Here is a 10,985-nt window from a genome sequence, read left to right on the forward strand (position 1 = left end):
AGTATGTAGGGCTTAATTGTTCCTAGGGACCTTCCGCCTGGACCAAAGGTTTAGGTCTAAATCTAGGAAGAGATTTATCACTTGGAATCCCTAGAGCTAATTGCAACTCTATGCGAGTGCGAGGTGTTGAGATTGTTCAATTTCTCCTCCGGGACATGTATAGAGTTAGGCATAGTTGACCTTAGATTTGGGACTATGTATGTAAGTGATTTCCATGACTCACCATTGCATTGATTAGGAAGCATAATAGAGAGTTCTTGCACTTGAAGCGATTATCCTAGGTGAAGCATCATCCGAAAGTACCCCATTTTTATCGATTGCCTTGCCTCCTTCTTACTTTTTTTGCTCTCTTACTTGTTGCTTTTTAATTTCTCGAGAATTGAATCATTACCACACTTATCATTGTTGATACTTCACATAGCTAAGAATCGAATTAAGTGTCTTTACTCCCTACTCCCTCGTGGATTCGACCCCGCCACCCGGGATTATTACTTCGACAAGCCCTGCACTTGATGGATATAAGCAAGGGCAACTTGTCAAGTTTTTTTGCGCTGCTGTCGGGAGTAGGCGTTTAGAGATACTTTGCACTTTATTTTCTTAGCTATTTTACTACACATTCTATTTTATATCTTCTTATTCTGTCATCGTTCTGATTTTCTTTTTCTTTACTTTTGGTGTAGCTCCAGGTTATGACCCGAGGGAAATCCATCAATATTGATTGAAGGAGACCCATGAGCTTGAACGCACACTTCGATGGAAAGGGAAAGAACTCCGTATAAGAACAGACCCTAATCCACTGATTTGGAAGTAGAAGGATCCGACAACATGGCGTAACAAAAATGAGCAACAACGAACACTATCCGATTATGCCGTACCTTTCAAAGGTTGGGGACACAATCGAGTATTGTGCGTCCCCCAATTATAGCTCAGAATTTCTAGCTAAAGCCTTCACTCATCCATATGCTGCAGCAGTCTGCACACTCAACGGGTTTGGCTCGATGAGGATCCAAACAAATACATAGAGAGTTTCCCGAGGTGTGTGACATGTCAAGATAAATGGTGTGACGGATGATGCCATCAAGTTGAGAGCCTTCCCATTTTTCCTTAAAGGGGAAAGCGAAGCAAATGGCTACACTCATTACCCTAGAGCATCAATCACTACATGGGAGGAGATGGTAGAAGCTTTTCTAGCCCTGCTATTACCCTCCCGAAAAATCAAAGCAAAGCTTAGGAATGAGATCTCATCCTTTATGCGCTTGAATTGGAGTCTCTATTTGAGACATGGGAAAGGTTCAAGGAACTCCCTCGCGAAGTGTCCGCAACACGGATTCCCGGAGTGGATGATTGTTCAAACCTTCTACAATGGTTTGAACCCAAGTACAAGCCAACTCTTCGATGCGGGGGCAGGAAATACCTTAGGTAGCAAAACCCCCGATGAGGCTCGTCAATTGATTGAGGAAATGGGGTTAAATAGTTACCAGTGGAACGCTAGGGAAAAGAAAAAAGTGGCCGGTCTCCATGAAATTGATGCGGTAACTTCATTGGCGGCCCAAGTGGAGAGTTTGACTAAGAAGCTAGATCTTATAGCTTCGAATAGAGTTGCGGCCGTGACCAATTACAATGGTTGTGGTGGAGGACATGCTCCCTCCGATTGCCCAATCGTCATTGGTGATGTTTCTTCAGTTGAGAATGTCGACTTTGTAGGTAATGGAATGAGACCTCAAGGGAATCCATACAGCAACACCTACAATTCAGGTTGGAAGAATAATCCCAACTTTTCATGGAGTAATCAAGGACCACAGAAGACAATGGGGCCATCGGGGTTCCAACAACAACGACAAGCCCCTCAAGTGGAAAACAGAATTTCATGCTTGGAAACCCGAATGACGGATTTGGAGAAGCACTTGGCTAGATTTGTTCAATCAGCAAATATAAGGTTTGAATCATTCGAGGCTACACTTCGCAATCACACCATCTTCTTGCACAATCTTGAAAATCAAATGGGGCAAATTGCGAAATCTCTTTCCGAAAGGCCACATGGAAGTTTACCAAGTAACACGGAAACCAACCCGAGAGAACATGTGAAGGCGATCGCTTTGAGAAGTGGTCATGAGGTGGAAGGGAGGCTTCCTAGTGAGATGCTGAAAGAACACGCACCTGAGGTTATAGAGGTTGAGAAGGGAGCAAACAAAGAGAAGGAGGTGGCACCCCCACCTTTCAAGTCAAGAATCTCTCATCCCTCTAGATTGAAGAATGACCAAGGAGATGAACAGTATAAGTAGTTCTTGAGTTTGTTCAAGCAACTCCATATCAACATTCCTTTTGTTGAGGCTTTGGCTCAAATGCCTAAGTATGCGAAATTCCTGAAAGACCTATTGACCAACAAGAGAAAATTGGAGGAGAGTGTTTCAGTGGTGCTTGATGCTTCATGCTCGGCGGTGTTGCAAAAGAACATGACGAACAAGAAGAAGGATCCGGGAAGCTTCATTATTCCGTGTAACATCGGCAACTTAGGTGAGGAAATGGCATTGGCGGATTCAGGGGCAAGTATCAGCGTCATGCCATATACTTTCTTCCAAAAGCTAGGCTTGGGTGAGCCTAGGCCTACTCGGAATACTTTACAATTGCCGGACCGAACAGTACGACATCCGAGAGGCATCATTGAAGACTTGCTTGTCAAGGTGGACAAGTACATTTTTCCGGTTGACTTTGTAGTGCTAGATGTCGATTAGGATACAGATGTACCCTTGATACTTGGGAGACTGTTCTTGCGAACTTCCAAAGCATTGATTGACATGGACAGCGGAGAGCTTACATTGAGAGCCGGAGACGATAAGCTCACTTACTGCCTTGCTGAAGCCATGCAGCATTCTCTCGATTTTGATGACACTTTGTATTTTCTAGACACTACTGATGAGATTGTTGATGAATATATACAGGAAATATTTAACCCGGATCCGTATGAAGGTTTGTTCGACCAAGAGGAGAGCAATGAAGAAGTAATGATGCTTGGTTCGAATGGAGAGGAAACATCTACCCAGGGGATCTTGAAGAATGTGCTCTGGAAAATGAAGAGGTCTAGGAGACACCACCAAAAACGCCCCAAAGACTATTGGAGACGTACATGAGCCAAGGAATTTGGACGAACGATTTCTAGGTGGTCCGATGCCCGATAGTACACCCTCTACTCTCAAGAGACTTTGCTCATCATGCTTTCAAGTTATGGGTAAGAGGGCAACCTTCATTCATGAACCCCCGTGAGGTAAGAAAGATACGTCAAGCTTAGTGACGTTAAACAAGCGCTTCTTGGGAGGCAACCCAAGTGTTTACTATTTTCGTACCTTTTAGTTTAGTTTGTTTGCATGGATAAATTGTTAAGTGTTGGTGTTGCGATTGTTGAGTGCTTGTGCTGCGATTTTATTGTGGGTTTTTAAAAGAATTCATTGTGTGTTTTGTTGCGAATTGGCAACGTTTAGTAGTTTGAGTTCTATTTCGTGTTTTTATCAGGTAAATTTTGCATAATAGGGCAGGCTCTGAATGTGTAGTCATGTTCAGACTAGTTCTGCAGAGCCTGCAGGTTTTTCTAAGTCATCCAGAAAAAACACATGGGCGTGTGGAATTTCTCGCACGCCTCGTAGATGTGTACCGTGAACTCATCCGCAGAGGTCACAGGGCGCGCGGCCGCCTCGTGGATCGACCATGTGATTGGCGCACGCCCGTGGGTAATTTTCGCACGGGCGTGTGCCTCCCTGCAGAGTTGGGCAGATTTTCCCGAGAACACACAGGGGCGTGGACTCGCCCCTGTGGGTGACCTTGTGAACCACACACGGCCATGGATAATTTTCGCACTCCCGTGCGAAATTCTGCAGCTTGCTCCCACCATCCCGAGAAAACACAGGGGCGTGCAACTGCCCTTGTGAATTGGCCTTGTGAATGTCCACGGCCGTGGGGAAATTCCACACGGGCGTGTGGAAGACTTGATAACTTTCTCAGATGTCCAGGGAAGCCACAGGGGCGTGCGTCTGACCCCTGTGGGTCGTGCACACGGGCGTGGGTAATTTCCACACGCACCTGGCAGAGCAGTCAGACTCAAAGGACCGTTTTCCCGAGAAAGCACAGGGACATGTGTACGCCCCTGTGGCGCTCTAGAAGTGAGGCGCACGGGCGTGGGTAATTTCCACACGCCTGTGGGGATACACAGAATTCCAAGAGACGCGATTTTCTCCTTAAAAACCTTGTGATCCATCTCATTCTTCATCTCCAGTCACCGAAAAACGGTTCCTTATCATCTTTCCAACCCTTCATCGCTGTTTGGAGGAATTTTCTTCGCAAATCTTACCGAATTTCAAAAGTTTTCATATTCATTTCTTCGGTAACCTTTCTATCCTCTTTTCTTCACCAATTATGTTTTTTCACGGATTAAATACTTTTAAATGCGAATTTTCATGCATGATGGATGTGTAGTAAGCATTTAGAAGTGGTTTTAAATTACATTGTTAAGATTTGTTGTGCACCCGTGCGGGAGGTTCACATTCTGCAGAGCCACATGGGCGTGGGTAATTTCCACATGCCCGTGTGAAATTCTGGAGTATATTATTTCTGAGATTTTTGACTGTTTTCGTCTTTTGTACTCCAGATATGGCACCTCGAACGAAGAAGAACGAAGTTACCCCTCAGACTCACCTCACCCGAGCCGATACATGTAGAATTCTCGAACCTTGAGCATCAAGCTCGCTTCGAGAGACTTTTCAAAGACTGGTTTGATCGACTTGCTTCATGGATGTACAAGTGCTTTCGACATATTGAGCGTGGTGACGAGGTAATTAATGATATTAATGAGATGTCAGCAGTGGGAAGTCGGAGGAGGTCAGCGACGATTAGTGAACCACTCTACCGCACACTTCACGCTTAGAGGTTTTGGCATCCATTGAGTTTCGATTGCTGCATGGGAGAGTTGACACTACAGAGGCGATACAGTTTCGGGCATTCGGACATCCATTCTCCATGAGCGCCACCGAAGTTTTTCGATTAGGACGGGCCTGCACGATGTCGCTTATACAGGTACCGTGGAGTATGGCCGACTCACCAAAGAGATTTTTCTAGTGTCAGTCACTCCATATCATGCATACAGGATTTTGTGTGGGCATGGGGAGTACGAACCGGGATTATCGAAGGCCTCTGGTTTGTCCCTGCTCGCATCATGATACGCATACGCAGTCATCGGCAGTCCGTGATAGGTCAAGCAGATAACACGACCGCTGACCGATCGGATCCGCTTTATACTCCATGGCTCGCAATGTACCACTTCACTTAGGGTGCATTGTAGCGTATGTTTTGGCAAAGCACTCGTGGTCATTCAACGAGAGTAGGTCTACTATTTGCGGGCCCTTATATCAGCAGACTCATTCTGGGAATGGGTTTGGGCGACGCTGTATGTGGTGCTGAGAGGACAGTTGTGCCCACCCCTCTTGCGTTCGATACGATCAAGATGATGGGGTTGGTACGGAGGTTTGGGCTAGGGGTTTATATTCTCACTACAGCCACCGCTGAGACCACCAGGAGCGAAGGAAATACTGCAGGGTATGTCCAGCAGAATCCTCCATCTTCTGTAGCACCGGGTACTCGAGCCTATGACCGTATTGAGAGGCTGGAGACCGATGTTAGAGAGATTCAGATCGAGATAGTCGGAGCTCAGGCTTTTGCACTGCTCAAAGACATAGATCTTATGGCCCGATTTGAATTCCTTCGAGATCTCCCCGAGACACGCATCCTCGGTCTCCAAAGACCTCCATCCTCGACCCTCAAAGACCTGAAGACCCACTATATGCTTCCACAAAGAAGAGAGCAGCAATGGAGCTCCCGAGAGCGACTCCCGACACTTGACCTTTCTTTTACTTTTTATGCATTTTACTTTATCTTATTTTTCTTGTTTTTTTAGACTTGTTCACTCATAAAAGGATTTTTCCATATGAGTTTATGTTATTTTTTGCATTATCGAGTTGTATTCATTGCTTCATCTTTTTATACACTCAAGTTATTTTTTTGTTTTTTTCTTGAGCTTCACTGAACCCCCTCGTGTATGCGTGCAGATGGTCTTGTCTTCTTGGAAATTGAGACTTAGTCATGGGCACGGCCAAGGTGCTTCGGCACTTGGCCATGCGAGCTTCACAACCCGTTGGAACACTACTCCCAATGAATTAGCTTCATAAAACGCAACACTAGGAGTCATGGGAGTATTGTTTTGATTGCTTCTCCCACATCTATTTTTGAATGATATATTTTGAGTGAGCTTGCATGTGTACATTGAGGACAATGTACAACTTAAGTGTGGGGGGTAGTTTCATAATGCGCACATCTTTTCTATTATTCTTGATTGTTATATGCTCACATAGCCAATGGCAGTTCACCTTAGTTGCAATATTTGTATTCTTAAGTCTTGGAGAATTGTTAACATTGAATGTTTTTCATGCTCTAGTTCTTGCTTGAATTTTTAGGAATTTATGCCCGATTTACACTTAGCGCACTACTCACTCTTTGAACTCTATTTGAAACTCATGTTTGATGTTTAAGGGACTAGTTAGGTTTACTTCTTTTGAAAAAAAAAAAAGAGAAAAAAAAATGGAAAAATGGAAAGAAGGAACAAAATAGTTTTTTGTTTATTTGTATTTGTTGGCTGGAAAGAGCTACCACCTATGAAGTATGAAGCTACTCTCACAAGTCAGATACTAGTTATGCCCTAACGAGAGAAAGAGCTATCTCATAGGATGAGTGAAACCTACCACCCGGGTAGAAAGAGCTACCACCTCGAAAGTGTAAAAGCCACCTTAGCGGGCGCTTTGGAAAGGGCTACCTTAGAGGATGTGTGAAGCTACTACCATCTTTTAAAATTTTTATCACTTGTGTAGATAAATAAGTCCCTTGCACTTAGAACTTTGAGGAGTATAACTTGGGGTGTTTTGAGTGAGTTCACACACTTACACGAAATTCAGGTTTGTTATCCTTTTTGATTCAAGTTTTTTAGCTAGAGCATTGATTTTTCGTATTTAGTGTTGAAATTTTCCTTACTTGTAGAATGCTATCTTTGTATACTTTGGTGAACCTAAGGCCAAGCACTTTCAATATTTTCTTCATTGATGCACAGAATGTTTTAATGTTTGCTTGAGGACAAGCAAAAGCTTAAGTGTGGGGGAGTTTGATAAGTGCTTGTGCAATATGAATGCGAAGCGTTAATTCCTTATGTTGAGCATTACTTTTCTCAGTTTTTTACATTAATATGTGTGTTTTTATATTACTTTTATGCAGGTAGGGTTGTGAGGCCGAGTATGAAGGAAATGGGCCAATGTGGATCATAATACACCTATTTTGGAGGAGATCTTGCAAAGGTTCAAACGCGAAGACATAGGACAGGTGTGAGATGCTAGAGTGTGTGCCAACCTCCTCGCATTCAAGTGAGTACATCCATTTGGAGGGGCACAAAGGCAGGCACACTCGAGCATTCCGTCTTATGCATACAAGAACAAGAACCCCACCAACATATATATCATTAAAGAAGCAAGTGATTAACGACGTGAACGTGTGCCCGTTTGCGTTACCCCGATGACAGTATGGAATTGGGAAGTTAGTCAGGTCGAAGGCTGTAGCAGAGCAATGTAGCAAGTACTGTAGCAATTGCTGTAGCAGCACTGTTCACAGCCGGCCGAGAAATTAGAGAGACAGAGAATCCACACGGACGTGTGGAAATTATCCACGCTCGTGTGGAAATTCCGCACGGGCGCGTGTACCGTACACGCCCTTGGAGTTGCCCGATTCCAGCTCTATTTAAAGCCGATTCAGCCCTGATTTTGTTATTCTTTTCTCCATCTTTTCCCCAACTTGCGAGAGGGCTTCGACTAGGGTTTCGAGGGGTATTGGCCAAGGTTTTGGAGAGGTTCTATGGCTCTGACATCGCGATTCCATTAGGACGAAGGTTGGTAGGGGAGCTTCGATCGAGGCGTATCCTATACCGGACGAAGGAATCCTTGGACGACGAGTAGAGGACTTTTCACAAGACCATTGACACGACCATCGAGGGGTTTCTTTATGGATTCATTGCTTTTACATTCGATTTCTTTGATTGTACTTAGCTCCATGGAGAGCTAAACCCCTAGTGGGTACTTGGGTGATTGTGAACCCAAGGATGTATTCGTTTCATTGAACTTCTTTATTATGCTTTCAATAAGTTGATGTTTATTGTGAGTTCCAACCTTGAATGCTTGATTGTATGAACATTTCCCCTAGAGTGACACTAGGGTTGAGTGTTCTTGTTGGTAACCTTGTGAGTGAGTGACACACCACGAGCGTTAGACAAAGCTAGGTTGGAGAGGGTTGAGAGGGTGAGTCGAGAGGTACAGGAGCGTCCCCTTTCCCCTCTGACATGATAGATTCTACCTCCGTTCCTCGAGTTCTTTGCAGCCATAATAGAGTGAATGGTCTAAGGGATGAACCTCCGCTGGGGCCTAGTTGCGCGTGCAATGGAGTGAAGCGTTGAGGTGATCTTAGTATGTAGGGCTTAATTGTGGCTAGGGACCTTCCGCCTTGACCAAAGGTTTAGGTGTAAATCTAGGAAGAGATTTATCAGTTGGAATCCCTAGAGTTAATTGCAACTCTATGCGAGTGTGAGGTGTTCAGATTGTTCGATTTCTCCTCCGGGACATGTATAGAGTTAGGCATAGTTGACCTTAGATTTGGGACTATGTATGTAAGGATTTCCACGACTCACCATTGCATTGATTAGGAAGCATAATAGAGAGTTCTTGCACTTGAACCGATTATCCTAGGTGAAGCATCATCCGATTACCCCATCTTTATCGATTGCCTTGCCTCCTCCTTACTTTTGCTCTCTTACTTGTTGCTTTTAATTTCTGAGAATTGAATCATTAACACACTTATCATTGTTGATACTTCACATAGCTAAGAATAGAATTAAGTGTCTTTACTCCATACTCCCTGTGGATTCGACCCCGCTCACCCGGGATTATTACTTCGACAAGCCCGTGCACTTGCGGGATATAAGCAAAGGGAACTTGTCAGAGTTCGAGGTGTTGAGATTGCTCGATTTCTCCTCCGGGACATGTATAGAGTTAGGCATAGTTGACCTTAGATTTGGGACTATGTAATTAAGGATTTCCATGACTCATCATTGCATTGATTAGGATGCATAATAGAGGGTTGTTGCACTTGAAACAATTATCCTAGGTGGAGCATTATCCGGTTACCCCATCTTTATCGATTGCCTTACCCCTTCTTTACTTTTGCTCTCTTACTTGTTGCTTTTACTGTTGAGAATATTTCACTTCCAGTCCTACATTTACTTGAGCTGTTAGTCCATTTTCTTCTATTACCCTTTTGATCTGGCTATATATAAGAAGAACAATAAGTACTGAAAGCTTACCATTCCCTGTGGATTCGACTACTCGATTTGTTTGGGTACACTTTACTACATGTGCACTTGTAGTTACGCAAAGGACATATCACACACCTTACTAGTTGTACAACACAAAGCATATAAAATTTTACACAACACAAAACATACATAACAAGTAGTCCACATAATAGCACACACATTACTTGTTCCACTCAACATACAACACACAATATACATAGTCATAAAGATCCACCAAGATTTAATTCTACTGGCAACCCCCTAAAACCCAAGCAACATAATTCATCTTATACTCATCAAGAAGTGAGAAGGAATATGACACCTTACTATTGTTACATATAATCAACCCACCAACTCTTTTCTTATTGGGACAAGCCATCAATCTTCAATAGGATAGTATTTATTTATTTATTTATTTATTTATTGCTTGGATAGCTTCTTTTGTGTGACCATAGGAAAAGACCAGGATATTGTTTGTTCTTGTTTGGAGTTGGTCTTATCTTCAACACTTTGCTGATGATATATATATGGTGGTAATAGTGATCTTGTTCTTCTAGCTAGTGGTCTTATCCTCAGCATATGCATTCAGGATACCATTGCATCAAATAATGATATGAGGAACACCTCCTGGAGCAGGTGAGATGCCAGAAATCTCAAATTTGTAAGAAGACTGGTGTTTTTGGTCCTAGTTCTCTCACCCTTATATACTTGGATGAGGACATCAGGTTGGTCATCGGAGTAGGTAGAGAAGAGCACGTCATTTGTATTATAGACTTCCTCCAGGCCATGTAGTTCAATTGAGTTTTATTTCCTTAATACTTTTAGTCATTTTATTCAGTTTCTACTATAGATAGTTAGCAACTAGCTAGCTGTACTTTTATTTAAAAAGTTGTATTTTGTATAATTTGTTTTAAATCAGATCAATGAAAGAAGTTCAGTACTGATATGTGAAAACAGAACATTTGCTTGAACTCTTCATAATATCATCAAGAAGGATATTGACTTTTTCACATTTTATTTATGAAAGGATTGTCACACATACTTTAATTTAAGCATAGCCTTTAAAATTAAAAAAAATAATCCATCACTTGACATATGTGCCGTCAAGCAATGGGATTACTTTGCATATGCTACCATGAATTATGACCGATCTTTAACTACGGGTGAAAGGGTCAATCAAGCGTTTTATGACTAATAACCAATGTGTCATCACCTTTTGGTATCCATGATATTCAAGTGCATGACTATTGTTTATTATGCCATCTTTGTTATAATGATGAGCCCTGACAAGTTCTTCCCAAGATCTTGCAACTGTTGTCTCAATGGAACTGAGTAGATGTTTCTGAGGTGCAATCCTTTGAGCAAATGAGATTCTTTGTGTTATTTTTCACACTTCTTTTCACAAATATGAACTAACCATTCTGTAATCATCCAATGTGATTTCTTATTATGCAACTTAACATGTATTACCAATCAGTTACTTTTGTTGGCTTCCATGCACAAGAAAAAAAGCAAAGCTTCTTACCACTCTCGATTTACATTTGTTTAGCAATGCGTAACTTCC

General features: G+C 42.7%; 1 non-coding gene across 1 annotated transcript; it reads right to left on the reverse strand.

Moving 5' to 3' along the window:
* Positions 1-1,223: 1,223 nt before the first annotated feature.
* LOC120252357 lies at positions 1,224-1,330 on the reverse strand. Its single transcript, XR_005533894.1, has one exon. It is a non-coding gene; the product is annotated as a small nucleolar RNA R71 (small nucleolar RNA).
* Between the last annotated feature and the right edge of the window lie 9,655 nt (positions 1,331-10,985).

Source organism: Dioscorea cayenensis, chromosome 20 (assembly GCF_009730915.1).
Source record: "Dioscorea cayenensis subsp. rotundata cultivar TDr96_F1 chromosome 20, TDr96_F1_v2_PseudoChromosome.rev07_lg8_w22 25.fasta, whole genome shotgun sequence".
Lineage (NCBI taxonomy): Eukaryota > Viridiplantae > Streptophyta > Magnoliopsida > Dioscoreales > Dioscoreaceae > Dioscorea > Dioscorea cayenensis.